Here is a 24,414-nt window from a genome sequence, read left to right as displayed (position 1 = left end):
TTGCATTCTAGATTTCATTTTATTTGCATTAATATTTACGAAAAACTAATAACAAAAAATTGTACTTGTCGTCCTTTATTTGTTGCATTTTTGGGTTTTAGTTTGCATATTTAAAATGGCTAATTAAAATAATTTAGAATTGTTGTGGCCAATTGCTTGGTAATTAGGTGGATAGGCTAAAACTACAAAAATAATTTTTATTTGAGGTCAAGTCAAATGTGACTTTATGTGTAATATGAAAGCGGGAGGGGGTTACCATTTGGGTGTGTTAAACCAGTCCGGGCCGCATAAATTCTATGGGCAAATCTATGTCCAATCTCCCAGACCAGGTCAGTCATGACCATGAGAGAGTCACATGACGCGTTGGACTCTGGAACGGCGTTGTTCCTGCTTCTTCTAAAAAAACGACCCCTCTTCATCATTTCCTCAAAACACCTAAATCGGCACCTTTTAATCATCTTAATTCCCTTGTTCTCTCAACCTTCTACCGTATCCTCCATCGACAACCACCGAAAATCGCGTTTGCCACCGTCGGAGGTGGTCCTAAAAGCCTTAAAATCAACACCATAGCTCTATTATCTCGTCCTCTTTCCAAATTTGTCGTCCAAACATGCCAATTTTGAGCCAAACACTGCAATTTAGACCCAAAATAGTAAAGGTAGTACATTTTTAACCTTTTTATCAAATTACCCTCGACCAAGCTGATAGCATCCTAAGAAGCTCAAATCTATTCAAGGGAAAGGATGAAGCTTTGGAATCTCAAAGAGGGCCTTTAACAAGATGTCAAGCTAACGAGTTGCAAAATAAGGTCATTAGACTTCAAGTGCAAATAAAGAAGTTATTAATTGGGAGGAAGAGCTCAAGGATAAATGATATGAATTGACTAGGTATTAGAATTATTTTATGACCCAAATTTATGTCCAAGAAGAGGAGGATTGGATTCCAAGAGACATCCTTTGAAGAAGGTCCTAGTCAGTCCACTTTTGGACCAATTTAGCACCTAAAATGTGTCCAAACTTGCAGTCCATGAAGTCCTACATAAACCCACATTTTTATAACATAAAAAGAACTTATTTGATGTCCAAGAAGGGTACATAGGCGTGCTAGATGTTGAGTGCAAGTTGGTGCCAAGTTGCTTGCAAATTTCCTTCAAGATTTTCAAGATTCTATCCAAGATTGGGTTGGGACTTATTTCGATATATTTTGGGACTATATTTATTGTTTTCCTAGTTAGTTAATATTATGTTTTCGTTTTTCTAAGATTGTTGAAATTACTTTCCAAGAATGACTTGGTTTTTGCTTCCTAATATTTTTCTTTTCCTAAGGTACTTGGACTTGTTGTCCAAAGTAGTTTAAAAATTTATTTTCTTGTTATTTTAGCCTTAATTTCGTGACCCCTCCTACTTATATACGGGGTGTCTTCTTTATTTTTGGACATCGATTATGATAGATTATTATTAATAAAAATTGTAAGATTTTTCTTGCACTCTTATGTGTGGCTACTCTTGAATTTATTCTTTAACCTTCAAGACTTAACTTAAGGTGGTAAGCCCTATTCGAACTCTTAGATCACTTCTAGGTATTCAAGAAAGGTGATAAGTTTAGGCTTATTGTTGTTATTGTTATTCTAAAGGGTCTGGTTTCACAATCTATCTCTTGTTTTTAATTCTCTCTCAAAGACGATTAGTTCTTCGTTAGCTAATTGTTGTTGTTAGGATTCAACTTCAAGCATATATTTATTGAATTCAAGAAACTCTTTCTTAAATTCAATCTCTCTTTAATTTTTGTCTTTTTTTTGTTTCTTTATTTTCTTTTAGTTTCCACACGTTTCTTGATTTTCTTTAGAAGTTCTTGGACCCTATCGTGTTGTTATCACAAGCATGTCTTTCTCCTAACTCTTGCATTAATCGATCCATCTTTCAAAGATCTATCGATTGAGGTCACTCATGTCTACCAATCCCGGCCACTCAGTTGACCACCGTTGACAAGTTGGAATCCATGAAGCCTTCTCCTCTTTGTCTTTTTGGCTTATAGTAGTCATTCGTCCACTCTTCCACAGATTAATGGTTAAGATTGAATCAGTGGGAGAGTGACAGATAATCACTGCCGGCCATAATTTGATCTTTTCTGGTCACTGCGTCTTCACCAGGTAATATACTACCTCCTCTCTTCTAATTTTTCTTTTCTTTCATATTTTCACCTAACTAAATTACATGCTTAGTTTCAAATAATTCTCCTTTAGATAATATCATAATTTGCTACCGAGTGTCTATGAATTTGGTTTAATTCTTCTTAATAGTATGTTAGCTTGGGTAATTTACATAAAAGTTTGGTCAAATGACTGTTAATTTAAGTTTAAGTATGAACAAAATTATATATACTAGCAGTCAGTGTCATTCAATGTGTTTCGGTCGTTATAATCTAGTCTAATTAATTGCATGTTAGGTTGTTTCAATCGTTATTTGGAGTTGGACGTTAGTTTCATGTTTGTTTTGATTTTGTTTGGTATTTATTTCGCCAATTGGTTCTGTCATTGTGGTAGAGGATCCTGGTATTGACCCATTACATATTGAGAAATTTTCATAAACCATTATTGTTTAGTGTCTATTAACTTCCTATAGCTACCATATACATAATTATTTTCTATAGCTACTATTCAGTTGCTACGGTAGTGTATTCACATGTATTCGCGCTGTTATATTCATGAATACAACAACAAAAAGCGCCTAAAATCAGGGCAGTCCAGCTGTACGCACATGTATCCACATGTATTCACACTGCTGTATTCATGAATACAGCAGTAAAAAGCACCTAAAATCAGGGCAGTCCAGCTGTACGCGCATGTATTCACATGTATTCGCGCCATGTATTCATGAATACAACAGCAAAAAGCGCCTAAAATCAGGGCAGTCCAGCTGTACGGGTATGTATTCACATGTATTCGCGATGAATACAACTGTACGCGCATATATTCTCGTCATGTATTCATGAATACAGTAACGACAATCCCTTAAAAATAGGTGTGTCTAACTGTCTAAGAGAGAGGAAAAATATAAATAGCATATTTCATAATTCAATTGTAATATATACCATAAAATACTTATTTTGATATAAAATATAAAAGGTAATTATAAAAAATAATATTTTAAAATAATTTTATTTTATAATAAATAGAGCGTATACTTTTGCTATAGGCTTAAAATATTTGATAAGGTCTAGGACAACTGATTCACTTCAGCAAGGTCCAGACCCATTGTTTTTGGAATCAGATATGTTAAATTAGAATGGGGGGCAGGGGGGAGTAACCGAAGATGGTAAAAGAGGAAAGGTTCCAGAGAATGTAAAATGAGATGAAAATAGATAAGTTAGAAGGATAAAGCGGCATTTGAGGGAACTCAACAAAGAGAATCTTGAGGAAGTTTCTAGGAAGCTAAGACTGGGATAATTTCATTGGTTGAAAATAGAGGAACCAACAGGGAGTAGGATAGAATAAGTAGGAAACCTACTATTATACACCCTAAGTTTTAGTTAAAAAAGAATCACTCATTTTCTTATTTGAAAATAATTTATCTTGTAATAATTTATAATCACACAAAATATATGTGTCTCATTTTATACCACAAATTCAAAAGTTTTCTCTCTTTTCTTAAATTTCGTACCCAGTCAAATGAGTTCACGTGTGCCTCATTTTATACCACAAATTTAAAATTCTTTTCTCTTTTCTTAAATTTCGTGGCCAGTCAAATGAGTTCACGTCAATTGAAAGGGTATGATTATTATAAATAGCCCTTTTATCTTTCACTCTAGGTTCATATTGAGCAGCCTCCTATCAAGTGTTCAATCAATAAGAAATTCAGAGAGTCCGTTAGCTCAAAATATCACCTTAGACTGTTGGGTGAAGTTTGCTTAAAAGAGGACTTTTCTTTTTGGGTTTTTCAAGCACTTAAACCACTGATTTTCTAGGTATTCAAGAGTTTAATCTGAGGTTTATATAGCCGATTTCTTGTTGATGAGATCCATCCTTTAATTTTCATCTACTATTGTCTCTTCTGTTGTAAAGGGTACTATTTCGACGTTGCAATTCTGCCTTTAGATATGAATGTAATTTCTACCATGATTAATGTATTGTTATTCGAGCTTGAAGTATGCTTTTCTTACGATTGATCATGCTGCACTTAACTTGATATTATGATCTTCAGTGAAGTGATTCATGCTTCTTAGTTGCTCTTGTTGTAATAACTAGAATTTTGTTGTGCTAAAGGTTCTTTTTGTCACTGTTAATGCTAAATAATTGGCTGAAGTTACTAGTTAGTAGATCTGACCTTACATTAGCTGGATCTGTTTGGTTTATGCTGGAAATTGCATTTTCTACTGAGTAGTTCTAAGATTGTTCAATGTTTAAATTCCTCATTTCTACTTGAAAAGCCAGTAGGTATCAGATTCATGTTGATGTGGGAATTTGACAAAACGAGCGATGAATCCCTTGATGAGAATGTAAAAGTGGTGAGTTGTGTTAAAAACATATCTAGTAGATCTAATATTTAGCATGAAGGCCGTTTTCTAGAAAATTTATAATTAAATCCAGACTCGTGGCTACAAAGTGATAGATAAATATTTAAGTCATATTAGTTTATGCTAAACATGTAAATTGATATTGAAAGATAGTTAACAAGGACCAACTCTATATTTCGCTTTCACTAGTTAATGCTCAAAGACTCGACAGTTGTGAGCACGATTGGGCTTGGCAAGACCTGCTCTGCCAGGCCCACACCCATTACCATCACTATCGTACTACGAAGAGTAGGCTTTACTTAAGCCCAACTCATAAGCCTTTAATTGGTATATGTAATAAATGCGACCACATGTTCCTCCTATTTTATCACTTCATTTTCGTTTAAAATATGACAATAAGGAACTAACATTAGTATCATCACAGGGACAATGTAAAGACTCGACCGGTCGTTTTGTGTATTTGAGCCCCGTTTTTCCCTATTTGATTCTTTACTTATGTTTAATTGTGATAATGTGACTTACGGGGTGATTAGTTTTAGTTTCAGGGAAGTTTTGGATTGAATTGGGATACTTAATCTCTTGGTTGAAAGCTTAAGTTGTATGAGTTGACTGGAGTTTGACTTTTGTACTTCGGAATGGTATTTTGATGGTGCCAATAGCTTCTTATGGTGTTTTTAGACTTAGGAGTATGTCCGAATTTGGATTTGGAGGATCCTAGGTCATTTTGGCTTGAATTGACGAAAGCTGAAAGGTTGAAGATTTAAAAGGTTAATAGGTTTGAGGGAGAATTGACGTTGTTGATATCGGGTTCGAATTTTGGTTCAGAGAGTTAAAATATGTCCGTTGTTTCATTTGGAACTTACATGCAGAATTTGAGGTTAATTTGAATCGATTGATGAGTTTCGCTTGAGTTTTGAAAATTGAAAGTTCATTAGGGTTGAATTGAGGTGCGATTCATTTTTCAATATTTTTGTGTGATTTGACGTTATGAGTAGGTTCGTGTTATATTTTGAAATTGGTTGTTGTGATTGGATCGGATCCCGAGGCCATGGGTGTGTTTCGGATTTTTTTCGGATCATTTTTTGGACTTAGAGGCATTGCTGAAGGTTTAAGATTACTAGTGCTTTCGCACCTGCGAATGGATGGCCGTTGGTGCGGGTCAACTAATGCGGACATGGAGCCGCAAAAGCGAAGCTAGGAAGGTTGGGCTGAGTCCGTAGGTGCAGACATATGACCGCAGATGTGGTGTTGGTTGAGCTCAGGGGTTTTTCTGTATAAGCGGAAGGGCTTGCACATAAGCGAGACGATACCTACAATGTGAGACCATAGAAGCGGGTCCGTAGGTGTGAGGGTGAGGCTGTGGAAGGTCGGGTGTTGAGAGGGGATCACAATATGTTCCTCTTACCACAGAAGCGGCACCGCAGAAGCGGTTAAGTGACCACAGATGCAGAGTCACTAGCAAATTTTTATATTCGAAGGTATTGGTCATTTTTCATTTAAAATAACCCAACCGATCATTTTGAGATTTTAACGTTCTATTCGATGATTTGAGACATTGAGTATCTTCATATGATATATTATTACATGATTTTATAGTCGGTTTTGATTTTCAAGTTGTTCGGGATTGATTTAGAAGAATAACTCTTTATTTGGAAGCTTTAAGTTGGAAGAGTTGGCCAAGGCTTGACTTTTGGGTAAACGGACTCGGAATCGGGTATTGATTATTTCGATAAGTTCATATGATTTGGACTTGTGCGTATGTTCAGATTGGGTTTCAGAGGTTCCTAGAAGAATTCGACAGTATTTGATGAAAGTTTGGAATTTGAATAACTTAAGAGTTTATAAGTTTGACTAAGAGTTAACTTTTTTGTTATTGGACTCCAATTCGTATTTCGTGACTTTGGATATGTCTATATAGTTAAATTGAACTTATGTGTAGAGTTTGGAAGTAATATGAAGTGTATAAGTATGATTTAGACACTCTTTTGAAAGAAAGAAGATTTAATAACTTAAGAGAATTTCTATTCGGCTGGAGCCTCGATTCTTTGTTGTAATGTTCTCGTGGGTGTTTTGAAGATTTGGATAAGTTTGAATATTATATTTATAGTTGTTGGTATGATTGAATGAGGTCCCGAGATGCTTCGATGTATTTTAGATCATTGATTGAGAAACTAGTTAAGTTAAGGATTTGGAGTTTGACCATGGTTAAGATGACCTCTTTTCGGTGTTTTGAGTGCGCGAGTAGGTTCTTAGCATGTTTTATGATTGAAATGCAGATATGATTTTTTTCCAGGAGGATCCGAAAGGGTTTTGGGTGCTAAAACGAAGATTTTCTTATTGCTCATTTTTTACTGGTGTAAATAATTACAAAAATACCATTTATGTCCCTGAAATTTTAAACTTCCTTTAAAACTTCAAAACATTATATCTCCCTCATTTTAAGGCCAAATTGGGCGATTCAAAAGGCTATATTAGGTGTAATCTTGAAAGGATCATGTTGGGATTATGAAACGTGAGCTTCAGGATCATCTAGGATCTTATTCGGGATGGGACAACTACTGCGTTTTTACTTCTTTTGAAATTTAGTTACTTTTTCTCACAAGGTTTTGCAGCTCGATTTTTGGTGATATTTGAGGGGATTTTCAATACTTGGATTAGGGTAAGTAGTTTTGACTCAAATTTATTTATATTTCATGATTCCAACCTTGAATTTTGCGATTGATTGCTGAATTATATTGAAGAAATTGGAGATTTTAGTAAAAACCTTTGTAAAATATAAATTAATGATTTGAAGGTCGATTCGAGGTCGGAATTGAATAAAATTAGTATGATTGGACTCGTACCGTATTGGGTATTTGGAATTTGTAAGTTTTGTCAGGCTCCAGGATGCAAGCCCGGGTTTGACGTTTTGCGTTGAATTTTTTATTTTAGTTAAAAATTAAAATTTTATTATTCGGAATCATTTCATATAGCTTTTATTCATGATATTAAGTTATTTTGGCTAGATTCAAGCTGTCTGGAGGTTGTTTCACATGGAAAGGGCTTCTTAGAGTATTGATTTAGCTTCTTAAGATAAATATCTTGCCTAACTTTGTGTGAGGGAAATACCCCTTAGGTGATAGTCCTAATTGTTGATTTCTATGATGTGGTAAGTGTAGTGTGTATGATATGATGAGCATGTATATGGGTACTATGTGTGGTTTTGACCGGAATAGACCGTAGGCTATTGATATGCTTTAATGTCATAATGAACTTTATATGAAACTTGTGAGATCACTTTATGACTATTTGATCATGATTATTTCATTGAATTAGCCATAGTCATGATTTATTTATTGAACATCCCCCTGCTTCTATGATTATTTGTTATGTCCTCGTGCACAGTTATTGAAAGTTGTAAACTTATACTTTGATGAAACTTGGGTACCATTGTTGTGATATTGTGACACTTGGCATTATTGTTTTTGTGGTACCGTGACACTTGTGGACATGCTTAGTGGATTGACTGGGGGTGTCGGCACGAGGTTTTAGCCGTGCCATTTTTTCTATTATTGTACGCGAGGAGCAAAATAAGGGTGGCGTCATCTCGGGTTGCCCACGTGGCAAAATAAGGATGGCTATATGCGCATGTGTCTAAATAAGGGTGGCATATCATTTTTGTGTGCACATGCGACATAATAAGGGTGGCCTTTTGATGATATTATGTGATATTTCTGGGTGTCTTCTTGTTGTTATGATTGTGTTGAGACGGGGTTGATATTTCATTCTCATAATTGTTTTTTAAATCTTACTTTTTGCACTTACCTGAGTTAATGGATGTATTTGACATTTCATCACATGCCTTACCTCTATTTGATGTTTTTGGGATCAAAGATGGGCTTATTATTCTGAGTTGTTATCACATACTCTAAAGGGGTTGTTGTTACTGTTTTACATTATATTCTTATTTTGAACTTTTTATATATTCATTACACATGTTATTTGTATAGTTAGTATCAAATGACTTGAACCTCGTCACTACTCCACCGAGGTTAGTCTTGATACTTGCTAGGTACCAATTTTGGTGTACTCATACTACGCTTCTGCAAAATATTTTTTGCAGATCCAGGTGTTGGAGGTAGAGGACCCAAGCTGTGGAAGCTTCTTTGATCGCAAGGATTTAAGGTAGATCTTCTTATTTTGTCGTAGTTTCTTGGAGTCCTTTCCCTACATTTACACTGTCAATTCTCTATCCGAACAATATTATATTTTTGAGATATTTTCATGTATTCAATTAGAGATCGAGACTCTGTACTACCTCATCTTAGGGATTTGTTGTGATTATCACCATATTGGCTTGTATCACCTTTATTTCCGTATTTATATTAAACTCTGCTTCATAATATCATGTCTTATTAGTTTAACTGTCATAAGTGATCAACTTACCTAGTTTTAGAGACTAGGTGACATCACGATACTTAAAGTTGGATTTTGTGTCGTGACAAGTTGGTATCGAAGCTCTGGGTTCATAGGTTCTACGAGTTATGAGCAAGTGTCTTGTAGAGTCTTGTGGATCAGTATGATAATGCCCATACCTATCATCGAGAGGCTTTAAGGCATGTAGGAAACTTCCCATCTGTCCTTCTTTATCGTGTGACATTAATTCAGTTTGAAGCGTGTCTTGTTGAATTCCTTCCATTCACTCGTACGTTATGTTGAGCATTCGGTATCGACTGTACATCGATGGCTTGTGATGTCATGGATGAGGTGCGAGATGTGTTCTTCGTGTTGTGAAGATAGGCCAGTCTGGAGGACTTGAGGCCAGGTTTAGATCGTAGTTTGGACTCAGTAGTTTCAGTTGTGTGAGTATGTGCTTTCAGACTCATATGTTCGGTAGTGCCCTAAGAGTGGGATTAATGGCCCGGTGAGTGGTTGGATAGCTATATGATGAGTATGATGTGACTGTGAAGTGTGTTTAGATGGTCTAGATGTGACGAGGAAAGTTTTTTCTTGGGATGCCAAAGGATTATGAATTATTGATTTCTGTCTTGATGTGTTGCACAATCTCGAGTTTTGAGCGTGTTGAGGGAATCTTTCACGTTGTTCATTTATGGAATGAAATAGGTTCTTATGTCTTGTTGACGAGTTTAGACTCGGGAAGATTAAGTGATTGCATTGTGGTTGTGACCATGATAGGGCATATAGAGATGCTAGTTTGAGGCTAAGCGGGTGGGTTATCTCCTGAGGGATGTTCTGAGGTTGTGTGATCCCTATGAGGTTTCTGTGAAGAGTTTTTTCTTTTTACAAGTGGGATGCGTATGGGCTGCAATTTGAGTTTGGATCTCTTGAGGAAGGTTGCACGACTGTCACGAGGATGGATATGCGGTTAGCATGTGATTTGAGGTGTTTTACGATTAGAGCCACATGAGAATATGAAGGATTTAGTTTATCTATAGTATGGGATTATAGTAGTGATGGAATAAGGGTATTGTGGGTTGTCGGGTATAATGTTTTATGGCTTAGTGCCAAGTGGGGGGAGTCTACTATCGACAATCAGATTACATAGTCATGCGTTATATTAGTTTTGGTCTGAGAAATAATTGTGGATCGGTTATGACTTGAAGAGGTTGGTTTCAAGGATGACTCGAGTAAGAAAATTTCTGGATGCATGATGTATTACACTTTATAGGTATATGGAAATCTTGGAATATTCGAATTGTCATTCGTGGTAGATGTAGTGTGCATGGAGTAGGGATTCACTCGGTTTCTTAAAGATGGGGGTTACTTCTTGCGGTGTTTGTGTGCTAATGGAGTACCAGTCGTTCGGCTCGTATTGGCAGTGCATTGGGGGATTTGAGCAGAGTGGATGACTCTCGAGAAGGTTCTAATGAGTTCAAGGTTCGTATGTGGTATTTGTGGATTTCTCGGATTTGTATATGGCTAAGATCTGAGATTTGAATTGGATGGTGCTAAGACACGCAGTATTCATGTATCATTAGTGATTCTACATTTTGGTATTAGAGAGGTTAAAGAAACAACTTCAGAGTCACAAAATATCTCTTAAGAGTAGGTATCTCGGTTGTGGCATCATTGGGTGCTTCAGAGGGAACAAAGTGGTTTATGGGCTTTCGGATGATGTGGTTCAAGCTAGGATCTCTTGTGGTGAGCTTTTGTAGTGTATTGGCAAGGAGAAATGTTAACTCGAAGGTCAATTGAGGAGAATTCTAATAAATAGGTTAGCTTGGTGGTGGTTTGGGTCAGCATAGTAATAAAGGTGATTGATTCCTTTAGTGTGGTGAGGTTGTACCGGCGTTTTATGGCAATACTATTGTGTTTGGCATCCTGCATGGCTTGGTTGAGTTTGGGGAATTCAATTCTGATATCTTGATTATGTGCGGACGGGTTTCGAAGAGTTCTTGATAGTGCCGACCACAGCTTGGGACATATGTCTTCTACCGGCATGAGAAGTATGTTGCATGTTGTGGTTTCTCATCTGGATGAGGTCAAGTAGAAGGTATGTTAAGAGGTTGACGGCTGATTGTATGTGCTATGAATAGGTTATTGTGGTCTCTTCGGAGGTTGTCTACCCATTTCAAGAGAATCAAAATTGATCTGGAGGCTACTGGTAGGTCTACTGAGAATGTGTATTCTGTATCGGATCAGGTTTGTTTACTAAGCACACTTATTGTTGGGGGTGTTTCAACGACTGGAGTTGACCTTATTCATGTCCAAATATGTTCTATGTGCGACACTCTCATGCTATGATGGGTTGCGAGACTACTTGACTATTCACACACATGATGTCGTTCTGTTTGGGCATTGCAGTGAGACTCGAGCGAGATGGATCCTGGGGTGTTAAATTGTTTATTGCGTCTTAGTCGTGTTTTCCTATCGTTCGTATATTGTGCTATATGTTTATCTATGGTTATGGTCATGCACTTTACGCGTTTACTGTTGATACACATGTGGTTGTTTATTGTGAGCGTTATGGCTAGATGGGGTTTCCATGTGGATCAGTATGTTTGGATCGGGCTATGTGCTGCAACAGAGTTATGATAGGACATGATTCTTCATGCTTACTTCGTGTGCCTTGCTTCTTCCTTGTGAGATGAGTTTATAACATTGTTCTTTGTAGTGGTAGTTGTTGGACTTGTCGGGTGGTTCTCTCATTTGGTTCTCTTTCCATCTTTAGCTATATTCGCGTTATTGCTTGTTAGGTACAAATAATATCGTATGTGACTAGGTGGCATTTGGTGTGGCTCGTCAGTCGAATAGCTTATATTGAGTGAGTGATTATGAGTTTCTACATGTTTCTTACATCATTAGCAGTGTTGTGAAGGTTTGGAATAAGGTTATATTTAATATGAGGTATGTTACTAGTACCGGGTTTGGTAATGGGCAGCTATTATGGTCAGAGATATTGTTACAGACATATAAGCGATGGGTTACGTCGTGTGGTTATATCTCAGGAACATATTTATGATTTGCTATAGCTTGTTGAGATTGATATAATATGTATATGCGAGAATCAAATCGTATTAGGAATTTCGAATGTTGGAATTTAGGTCTATAGTTGATATATTAAGGTCGAAGAAAGAATCTTCAGTTAGGTTGTGTTGACTGGCTTATATAGTTTGAGGTGATGTGGGATCACTCATGGGTATGTGTATGGCAAGGTTATACAGTAATTTGATGGCTTTGGAATGACTCTTGGCACGTTCGAGGACAAATGTATGTTTAAGTGGGGGAGAATGTAACGACTCGACCGGTCGTTTTGAGCTTTAGCATTTCATTCGGTCATTTGAGATTTTGAGTAGTTTTATGTGATGTATTATTACATGAGTGTATAGTCAGTTTTGGTTTTCGAGATTGATTTGGAAGCTTTAAGTTGGAAGAGTTGACCAAGGTTTGACTTTTCTTGGAAGCGGGTTTTGATTGTTCCGATAGGTTCGTATGATGATTTTGGACTTGTACGCATGTTCGATTTGGTGTTTCGGAGGTTCCTAGAAGAATTCGACACTATTTATCGAAGTTGGCAATTTAAAAAACTTAAGAGTACATAAGTTTGACCAAGAGTTGACTTTGATGTTATTGGACTCCAATTGGTGTTTTGAGACTTTGGATAGGTCTATATAGTTGAATTGAACTTGTGTGAAAAAATTGGAAGTAATCCTAAGTGTTTAATTGTGATTCAAATACTCTTTTGAAAGAATGAAGATTTAACAACTTAAGAGAAATTCTATTCGGTTTGAGCCTCGATTCTTTGTTGTGATGTTCCTGTGGGTGTTTCGAGGCTTTGGATATGATTGAATAATTTATTTGTACTTGTTGGTATGATTGGATGGGGTCCCTAGGGGCTCGGGTGTGTTTTAGATCATTGGTTGAGAAACTAGTTAAATTAAGGATTTGGAGTTTGACCACGGTCAATATCGGGTCAAGATGACCTCTTTTCGGTGCTTTAGTGCACGAGCATGTTTGTAGCGTATTGTATGATTGAAATGCATATATAGTTTATGTATGGGAGGTTCCGAATGAGTTTTGGGTGCTAAAACAAAGATTTTCTTATAGTTTATTTTTTTTTTCTGGTGTAAATAATTACGAAAATATCATTTATGTCCTTGAAATTTTCAAACTTCCATCAAAACTTCAAAACATCATATATCCCTCATTTTTACTTATTCAGAATTTAGTAACTTTTTCTCACAAGGTTTTGGAACTCGGGTTTGGGCGATTTTGGAGGAAATTTTCACTACTTGGATTAGGTTAAGTATTTTTGACTCGGATCTTCTTATATTTCATGATTCCAACCTTGAATTTAGTGATTGATTGATGAATTGAATTGAAAAAATTGGGAATTTTAGTAAAAACTTTTCTAAATCATAAATTGATGATTTGAAGGCTGATTTGAGGCCGGAATTGGATGAAATTAATATGGTTTGACTCGTATCGGAATGGATTTTCAAAATTTATGAAGTTTATCGGGTTCCGGGGTGCGGCCCCAAGGTTGACCTTTTGAGTTGACTTTTTGATTTTAGTTAAAAATCGAAGTTTATTATTCAGAATCGTTTCCTATGGCTTTAATTATTAATTTAGTTTGGCTAGTTTTGAGCTGTCTAGAGATTTGTTTCACGCGAGAATGGCTTCTTAGAGTATTGTTTTATCTTCTTTGAGGTAAGTATCTTTCCTAACCTTGTGTCAGAGAAATACCCCTTAGGGGCTAGTCCTAATTGTTTATTTCTATGATGTGGTAAGTGACGTGTATATTATATGACGATCATGTATACGGGTGCTATATGTGGTTTTGACCAGAATAGAGGGTAGGCTATTAATATACCTTAATGTGATAATGAATTTTATATGAAACTTGTGAGATCACTTTATGACTATTTGATCATGATCATTTTATTGACATATCCATAGTCATGCTTTATTTATTGAACTCCCCTCCGCTTCTATGATTATTTGTTATGTCCTCGTGCACGGTTGTTGAAAGTTGTAAACTTATACTTTGATGAAACTTTGGTACCATTGTTGTGATATTGTGGCACTTGGCATTATTATTTTTGTGGTACTGTGGCACTTGTGGACATGTTGAGTGGATTGATTGGGGGTGTCAGCACGTGGTTTATGGCCATGTGATTTTGTCTTTTGTTGTACGCGTGCGGAAATATATGGGTGGCATTATCCCGGGCTATTGATTTGGTGAAATAAAGGTGGCGATATGCGCATGTGGCGAAATAAGGGTGGTATATCATTTTTATGTGCACATGTGGCGTAATAATGGTGGAATTTTGATGATGTAATTTGATATTTCAGGGTGTCTTTTTGTTGTTGTGATTGTGTCGAGACCGAGTTGATATTTCATTCTCATAATTGTTTTTGAAAGCTTACATTTTTCACTTACTGTATTTGACATTTCATCACATGCCTTACCTCTGTTTGATATTTTTTGGATCAAAGATGGGCTTATTATTCTGAGTTGTTATCGCATGCTCTAAAGTGGTTATTGTTACCATTTTCCATTAGATTCTTGTTATCAGTTTTCTTTGATATATTCATTGCACATGGTATTTGTCTAGTGGGAATCAAACGACTTGAACCTCGTCACTACTCCACCGAGGTTAGTCTTGATACTTACTGATACCGATTGTGGTGTACTCATACTACGCTTTTGCACATTTTTTGTATAGATCCAGGTGTTAGAGGTAGCAGACCCAGACTGTGAGAGCTTTTTTGATTGCAAGGATTGAAGGTAGTGCTGCTTAGTTCATCGCAGCCCCTTAGAGTCCTTTCCCTATATTTATACTCTCAATTATCTATCCGAACAATATTGTATTTTTGAGACATTTTCATGTATTCAGTTAGAGCTCGTGACTCTGTACTACCTAGTCTTAGGGATTTATTATGATTATTGTCGTGTTGGTTTATAACACCTTTATTTTCGCATTTATATTAAAATATGCTTCATAATATTATGTCTTATTGGTTTAACTATCGTAAGTGATCGTCTTACCTAGTTTTAAAGAGTAGGTGCCATCACGATCCTTAAGGTCGGATTTTGGGTCGTGACATCATTATTTGGAGTTGTGGATAATAATTGGAGGTGATTTTTGAAGGGCTTTTCATCACAATTAAAGGGTTAAGTGATCCTTGATTTTGATGCTAGATATTGATTACCCATGGATTTTTACATCTAGTTTATGTGAATTAATGATGGAATTGGGGATTTTTTACTATGGTTTTGGAGAGTGAAAATTGATGATTTGAGGGTCGATTTGAGGTTGGATTTGGGTGAAATACACATATTTGGACTAGTATCGGAATGGGTATTCGAGATTTAAGATTTTGGTCGAGTTTTGGGGTATGGGCCCGAAGTCGACTTTTTGAGTTGACTTTTTGATTTTTGTCCAAGATCGAAGCTTCATCGTTTGGGGTTGTTTTATATAGCTTCTACTGATATTATTAAGTTATATTGTCTAGATTAGAGTCATCCGAAGGTTGATTCACACCTGAAAGGCTTTCTAGAGTACTGATTTGGCTTATTTGAGGTAAGTATCTTGCCTAACATTATGCGGGAAATGCCCTTTAGCTGCTAGACCTAATTTGTTGATTTTCATGATGTGAAAGTGACATGTACATGAGGTGATGAGAGTGTATACGTGTACTAAGTGTGGTTTTAACGGTTATAGACCACATGCTATTTATATGCCTTAATATGATAATAACCTTGTTATGAAACATGTTGAGACCACTTTATGACTACTTAATCTTGATCATTACATTGACTTAGCCTTAGTCATGCTTTGTTTCTTGAACACCCCTCCGCTTTTATAATTATTGTTATGTCCTTGTGCACTGTTTTTGACAGTTGTGGACTTATATTGTAATGACCCGACCAGTCGTTTTGAGCTTTAACATTTCATTCGATGGTTTGAGGTCTTGAGTAGCTTCATATTATGTATTATGACATGTGTTCATGGTCAGTTTCGGTTTTTAGGATTGATTTGGAAGAATGATTCTCATTTTAAAAACTTTAAGTTGGAATAGTTGATCAAGTTTGACTTTTTATGTATTTGATCACAGATCAGAGTTTTGATGGCTTCGTTAGGTCCGGATGGTTCATTTGAACTTAAGTGTATGCCTAGAATTGGATTCAGAGGTTCCTACATTGATTTGGTACTTTTTGGTGAAAGTTAACAATTAGAAGGTTTAGAATTTTCTCAAGTTTGATCATGGTTCGAATTTATGGCTATCGGGTTCAGATTTTGATTTCATGACTTGGAATAGGTCCGTTTTTTTATTTGTTACTTGTCTGAAAAATTTTGTGTCATACCAAGTTGGTTTGATAAGAATCGGACGCATGGTTATGTTTCTAGCAATTCTTGAAGTTTATTATAATTTTCATATGTTTTGGTGTCCGATTCGTGGTTCTGAATGTTATCTTGGTGTTTTGATCATACGAGCGAGTTCATTTGATTTTTATGCACTTACATGGATGTTTGGTGAGGAGCCCCAGGGGCTCGGCTGAGTTTCGAACACGTTCCAGAGAATTTTGTGCAAGGCTCAATTTTTGCTGGTGTGCTATCCTCGCATTTGCGAGTAAGTGGTCGCATTTGAGACAACCGTATTTGTGAGATCCTTATCACCTTTGCAAAGTGGAATGGGGGTTGGGGAGTTCGCATTTGCGATGAGCACCTGTGCAGGGGGGTTACTGAATTTGCGACATTTCTGTCGCTTTTGCGAAGGTGCCTGTGTTCGCGTTTGTGAACAATATGTCGCTTTTGCAACGTTTTCATAATTTCTCAGTGGTCGCATTTGTGATCCCTTTTTCGCAATTACGAGGGTCGCAAATGCGACATCTGCAACTGGTTATATGTGGTGTATTTTCGGATTTAGTCTTATTTGATCACTTTTCTAGCTCTAGACTTGGTGGGAGGCTATTTTTAGGAGAGAATTTCATACACAATCATCGGGTAAGTAATTTTAATTCAATTTTGATTATATATCCTGATTATTTATGATATTTAACAGATTTGAGAGTCGAATTGGACTGGGATTTGAAACCAAACACATATTTAGACTCGTAGGGCTATGAGTAGTCCAGATCCACCCTTCGACTTGGGTTTTGACCAGACGGGCCCCGGGTTAACTTTTGGAGAAATTGTGTAAAACTCTTAACTTTATTAATTGAAATTGGTTTCTCTTGTACTATTTGTTGTTATTAACTTGATTTTGGTTAGATTTGAGCCGAGCAGGGGTGAATTTTAGAGGAAAAGCATTTTTTAAGTATTCATTGAGGGCTTTTAAAGTAAGTATCTTACCTAACCTTGTGTCTGGGAAACTTTCCTATAGGATTTGGCCTAATTGTATTATTTGTACTATGTAATTGACGTGTACATAAGGTGACGAGTGTGTACACGGGCGTATATGTGCTGGTTATGATCAAAATCGACTCGAGATTGCTCTTATTGTCGTGTTTCGACTGTGAGATCTCTTCACTACATGTTTCCTATTGTGGATGATTACTTGCATTCATATTCCATGTTAGAGATCATGTTTTAGGATTTTATTTCCCTAATTGGCCAAGTTGGGTGTTTGAGAAATTGCTGCTATATTGGTTAGCAAATTTCATGTAATATGATGAACACCCATCCGCTTTTCCTTATTTATTGTCCTTGCACTGTGATGGTAGACTTCTATGTTGATGTCTTGAGGACAATTATTGATATGTTGTGATTTTGGCACATGTGGACTTGTTGAGCGGATTGTCGGGGTGTTTGCACGAGATTTTTGTGGTGCTATTATTATTATTGATATTGCACATGCAGCGAGACAAAGTGGGCTATATATATATCGGGTTTGTGCATGTGGAGAGACAAGGTAGGATAAATGGTGATGCGCATGTGGCGAGACAAGACATGCATTTACTTTATTATTGCGCATGCAGCGAGACAAGGGGCTATGTGGGGATGATATGTGATGGCCTAGGGACATAATATTGATGATAATCGTGTGGTGGTAGGGCATCCTTGTGTGTGTAATGCATATTATGTGATTTGTTGTGTTGTTTCCAATGTGCTACTTGGTGTCTCTGATAATACTTGTTGATTTGAGCTGTGATAGTACACTTTGATATGCATAAACAATAACATGTAATGTATACCAGTCCAGGAGTATGAAACTTGATGTTCATTGATCATGTACATATATTCTTTTATATCTTCTTTCTCTACGATAAGTTGGACTGGTAGTCTATGAGCACGCTGGGCGAATTTTCATATTGAGAGTGTGACCATGCCAACGCGGATTGTGATATTGGCACATAAGTTGTCCGTGCAGCACATATGTTGTTCGTGTGGTTATGATTGATAATGTGGGAACGAGGTGCCATGTGCATATGATTCGTGATTTGGGCCTCGTGATTTTTGTGATTATGAGGTGTGATAGCTCGGGGTGATTAGAACTGGCCATGTTTTCCCTTGTATTTTATATGTGCTTTGCCATTTATTTACTTTTCTTATCTGTTGTTAGCTTTATATTGATGTTCTGCACAGGTTATTTGATTAGTGGGTGTCTTGACATGAACCTCGTCACTACTCCATAGAGGTTAGTCTTGATACTTACTGGCTACCATTTTGGTGTAGTCATACTACGCTTCTGTACATTTTTGTGCAGATCCAGGTACCTCAGAGCAAGCTGGGCATTAGCGAGTTGTTTATCAAAGTTGTTATGGAGACTTAAAGGTATACCTGCATGTCCACTCGCATGCCTCGAAGTCACCTTCCATTGTTCTTTGCTACCGTCTACCTTATTTCCAGATAGTGTTGTATTTAGAGATTTTTTGTGTACTCTCAGTAGAGCTTATGACTCCGTACTACCGATTTTAGAAATGTATAACTATTGTTCATTTTCACTTATGTTAGTATTTATATTTAATAGTTAAATGGTTTAAACCTGTTAATAGCTCAGCATGTGTTAGGCTTACCTAGTCCTAGAGACTAGGTGCCATCACAATCCTTAAGGTGGGATTTTGGGTCGTGACAAGTTGGTATACACATGTGTTGCGAGTTATAAGCAAGTGTAGTAGAGTCTTGAGGATCGGTACAGAGACTTCTGTAGTTATTTTCGAGAGGCTACAAAACTCTTAGGAAAATTTCACTTTTATCGTTCCTATCGTGCAGATTTATTTCTTTTGGAGTTTGACCCTTTGTCCTTCTATTCTCTCACAAATGGTGAGGACACGAGCTGCAGTTACTGACGATGTTGCCCCCAGGGCCAGTATTTCTAGAGACCGAGGTAGAGGTTGAGGTAGAGGCCGAGGAGGAGCACGTGCTACAGCTAGGGCACCTGCCCAAGCAGTAGCTGAGGAGCCACATATAGCTCCGGTCGGGGAGTAGGCACATGAGTTGTATGTTTCTACCCTTGGAATTTAGGAGACTTTGGGGCGTGAGTTGTCCGTGCGGTTGTGATTGATAATGTGGGCACAAGGTGCCATGTGTATATGATTCATGATTTGGGGATTGTGATTTGTGATTATGAGGTGTGGTACTTCAGGGTGATTTTTGTTGTAAATCGTGTGTCTGAACGGTTTGATGATTAGAACTTTCATTGTTTTCCCTTAATTGTTTTCACTTGTATTTTATTTGTGCTTTGATTATTTTGCCGTTTTATCACATGATTACCCGTCATTGCCATTTATTTACTTTGCTTATCCGTTGTTAGCTTTATATTGATGTTCTTCACATGTTATTTGATTAGTGGGTATCTTGACTTGAACCTCGTCACTACTCCACAGAGGTTAGTCTTGATACTTACTGGATACCATTTTGGTGTACTCATACTACGCTTCTACACATTTCTGTGCAGATCTATGTACCTTAGAGCGAGCTGGGTGTTAGCGAGGTGTTTATTAGAGTTGTTGTGGAGACTTAAAGGTATACCTGCATGTCCACTTGCAGGCCTCGGAGTCACCTTCCATTGTTCTTTGCTACTGTCTACCTTATTTCCAAATAGTGTTGTATTTAGAGATTTCTTGTGTACTCTCAGTAGAGCTTATGACTCCGTACTGCCCATTCTCTAAATGTATAACTATTGTTCATTTTCAGTTATGTTAGGTCATTTACTATTTATATTTAATAGTTAAATGATTTAAATCTGTTAATAGCTCAGCATGTGTTAGGCTTACCTAGTCATAGGGACTAGGTAGCATCACGATCCTTAATGTGGGATTTTGGGTCGTGACATATATCTTGATGAAACTTTGGTATCATTGTTTGTGATATTATGGCACTTTGGTATTATGTTTTGTGATATTGTGGCACTTGGTATCATTGTTTTTGTGGTATTATGGCACTTATGGACATGTTAAGCATATTGATTGGGGGTGTCAGCACAAGGTCTTTGCCGTGTGATTGTGTCTTTTGTTGTGTGCGTGGGATGAAATAAGGGTTGCGATATCTCATGCTACCCACATGGAGAAATAACGGTGCCTATATGCGCATGTGGCGAAATAAGGGAGGTATATCGTCATTATGTGCACATGTGACGAAATAAGGGTGGTATTGTTGATTATGTCATGTGATACTTCGGGATGTCAATTTTCTTGTTGTTGTGACTGTGTTTGAAAGGATAGACATTTTTTATTACATAATTATTTCTGAAAGTTTTCGTTTTACATCTATTTGATTTAATGGTTGTATGTGACGTGTTATCACATGCCTCACCTCTATTTGATGTTTTGAGATTGGATTTACTACACTTTGTTGTTATTCATGTTCTAAAGAGATTGTTGTTGCTGTTTTTCGATATATTTCTATTGTCAATTTCTTTGACATAATCATTGCCCAGGTTATTTGTCTAGTGAGTATCATATGACTTGAACTTCATCACTACTCCGCCGAGGTTAGTCTTGATACTTATTGGGTACCGATTTTTGTGTACTCAACTATGCTTCTGCATATTTTTTGTGCAGATCAAGGTGTTAGAGGTAGCAGACCCAAGTTGTGAGAGCTTCTTTGATCGCCATGATTCAATATAGCATGTCATTAATTTATTAAGTTATAGGCATCTCTAAAAGCTTCCCAGTAGTACAATAGACATTACAACTGTTTTCAATTAGTGGAAGCTCACATTTTGCTTCGAATAATTTCAAACCTTCTCTTGAACAGTTTTCCGGTAATATGTGAAAATTCAAGCCACTTCATTAGATTGATTTGTAATTTTAGTGTTACTAATCCCAACACAAAAAAGAGATAGAGTGCTAAGCTATAATTAGCGACTTATTAATAATAACTATGTCGCACCTTTTCAAAAAAAAAAAAAATCCCATTTCCATAATCATGGCCTCACAATAACCTTAAACGTAAATAATCATAACATCGCTACTTGCTTTTAGGAACGCTTAAATAATAATTTCATAGTTGGTACGACTTCCATAGCATAGTTGTGATACTTCACTTCAAAATTCAAGTGCGCATTTACGCGACTTGATCCTTCAACTTCGAACAATAATAAAAGTGTTGTTGAATAATGGGTATGTATGCGTGAGCGTGACGTGATTTTCGATACGTACAAATAACAAATACGCGATAATGTGACTTGTTCAAGATAAATTCTATAACCATTTAGATGTGTAATTAAAAGTGGTATAAAAGAGAAAAAATGCAAAAATCCATAAAACATGTAATAATCTGCATAAATTAAGCCAAGTGTAATTTTCAAAAGCGACCGTGCTAAAACCACGAAACTCTGGGAGTGCCTTAAACTTTCTCCCCTATTAACAAAATTTCTTACTCGGTCTATTATGTCCGCGGACTATATCTGGAGTCAAATTATTCCTAGACTAGGGATTAAATAAAATTGGTGACGTAAAACACTACAACAATAATTCCAAGTGGCGACTCCTTAAATAATAAAGATTCAATCTTTTTTTAAATAATATCACTTTAATTGAAAAAACACCTTTCCTTTCCACAATCCCCGGAGAAAAGAAGATATGACAACTCTGGCGACTCTATTGGATCAAACCCATAATCTCTAGTTCAGGGTTAAGAATTCGAGCATGGAGTGCATATTTGGCTTTTTATGAATTATCTGATATTATATGTTTTGGCCTAACATGCTAATGGCCGCTCATGTACTGCTTTGATACTCTATGAAGTGTATATAAATTGTTTGCGTAATACATCGACAACCCCTTAAAGTTGTCCCTACTTTTCACTTACACACTTTATCCTAAGTCTGTTCCATTTAAACACTTTAAATAGGTCTTTATTGTGTCATTTAAACATAATGCGCTGACATGGAAAGGCAAGTGTTTCTCACATTTTTCAAGCGCGAGAAATTATCCCAAAAAACAAACTCTATATATTTTTTGCCGGAAAACAAATAGCTTCTGCCGGAAAATTTTCTAGTGCACTTATCTTTTAATTTTATAGTATTGATCACATGATTATTACCGTATACTCCTTTAGATCTGGGTATACTACTACCAACACCTTTAAATCTGGCCACTACTATAAACTTCTCATTTTTCTTCTCGTTTTTAGATCCGATTGCTGCAATTCTAGCCAGAAGATTCAACATCGGCAGGTGCTTCTCAGCGGCCACCTTTTTTTGTTGAGAAAAATAGAAAAATAACTTTTTATTTCTAAAGAAAGGAAGAGCGATTATAATTTATTAGGCAGGAAGCTTAGAAGCTTCGAGATCTGCAACTTGTTTAGTCAAATTCTAGTCACTATCATCAAGAGCCATTTGAATCGGCGATGACCCAAGTCATCAACGATGGCCAGCATAATTTTCCTCATTCCCAAGCTCCTTTCGTCAATTGTGTTGTTGGGGTCACAATTGAAGGTCTCGAAGATAGAATTGTAGAGGTGGGTGAGTTCCTCCGGCGATGCTGCAACGTCGACGCCGAAATGAGCCTCTATGTGGCGGAGAGACTCGAATGCTTTATGAAGCTCGGATTGGGATAAAACGTCGTCGTTGTTGAGGTCCAAATCGGTGAATCCCTTATCGATTGCCTTTGCAAAAGCTGCTTCGTCATTCACGAATTGTTGATCTGTCTTATGGTCACCACTCCCATTTTGTGTGTGTTTAGCTTCACGTTTTTCTTTTCCTTTTTTCAAAACTTTTTCATAATTCCATGTGTCCCTATTTTGTTCGTCAAGCTAGCGTGTGAATTACACGAAACTGTTGGGTTTGGCTGCCTTTTAATTTTATGTCTAAATGACACAGTAAAGACCTACTTAAAGTGTTTAAATGGAATAGACTTAAAATAAAGTGTGTAAGTGAAATGTCTGAATAACTTTAAGGGGATGTGGATGTATTATGCCTAAATTGTTGTGCTACCAGCTTCTCTCTAAGTCTTCTACATCTACTGGGGGCGCACGAACGCGTGACCCTTTTCTTTTAGAAATGTCTACCCATATATTTAGGATAGGGATCAAATCAGTTACAACATAGCCTATTACTTCCTGCTACGTTGCCCCCCTTCCCGGCTCAAGGTATCTAAACACCTCACCCATTAGCATCTTAAACCTATAAAAACAAGCTTCATGTCGGATCCCTAGTAGGAACTTTTGTTGCATCACGTGCATTTGACTTTGGGACTCAGCAGAGGTGTTGGGTCTGTCCATAACAGCTGTACTCCAATTTAAATACCGTCCTATTTTATCCAACGTGCTATTTGTGCATTGTTTGTTTGGCTTGCATGTTGACTGGTTTCTGGAATAGAAAAAATTAAGAAAGACCAAGAATGAGAAAATAAAAGAGTGAATTCACCTGGTTTCCTTAAAATTCCAGTTTTTGAAAATCCAAGATTGTGTCAAAATTTTACTCAAAAGATATTGCAAAATAAGCCTGAATTTCTAAAAAATATATTTATCCTCTTATTTTGAAAATTGACCAAACTACGCGGGTCTGATTCTCACTGACCGTGAGATACGTAGGAAAATTTCATTAGGTTCGGCCCCACCTTTTGCAAAAATGACCAAAAAATAAGAAATGTGGCAAAAAGTTTCAAATAAAAGTCATGTCGCACTTTTTTCGTCATCCCCGAGCCGTTCTCTGCTGAAAAAGCCTTGAAACATTCTCTAGAGAGGCTGGAAGATTGCCTTTTTAAATAGTCGTAGTCAACTCTCACGAGTCCTTTCTCCTCATATACTCAAAACTTGTGTAGCTTGGCGAACACAACCCTAAAATCATCCCTTGAAGCGCTGAAGGGTCGTGTTTGTGAAAGCATCCACCTTTTACTTTCCGCACAAAAATCTCAATGTTTGAAAAATTAATTCTTCCACATTTATTTCCTAAAATAACATCGAATTTGAATATTTTTGTCCTTCATATGTGGAGAATGAGAATTATCCATAACCTACCTTTGTCGGCTCTAGAAAGGGTCCCACTAGGACTTCACCTATGATGGGG

General features: G+C 36.8%; 1 long non-coding RNA gene across 1 annotated transcript; it reads left to right on the top strand.

Annotated features, from left to right (window-relative positions):
- The first annotated feature begins 257 nt into the window (after nt 1–257).
- Nucleotides 258–14,946, top strand: LOC107797471 (uncharacterized). The gene is made up of 3 exons (XR_001650697.2): nt 258–2,149; nt 8,615–8,676; nt 14,682–14,946. It is a non-coding gene; the product is annotated as an uncharacterized LOC107797471 (long non-coding RNA).
- The last annotated feature ends 9,468 nt before the right edge of the window (nt 14,947–24,414 follow it).

The sequence above is a fragment of the Nicotiana tabacum genome, chromosome 13, assembly GCF_000715075.1.
Source record: "Nicotiana tabacum cultivar K326 chromosome 13, ASM71507v2, whole genome shotgun sequence".
In the NCBI taxonomy this organism is placed as follows: domain Eukaryota; kingdom Viridiplantae; phylum Streptophyta; class Magnoliopsida; order Solanales; family Solanaceae; genus Nicotiana; species Nicotiana tabacum.
The sequence above is the reverse complement of the archived record's forward strand: the minus strand, read 5'-3'. Positions and strand labels throughout refer to the sequence as shown.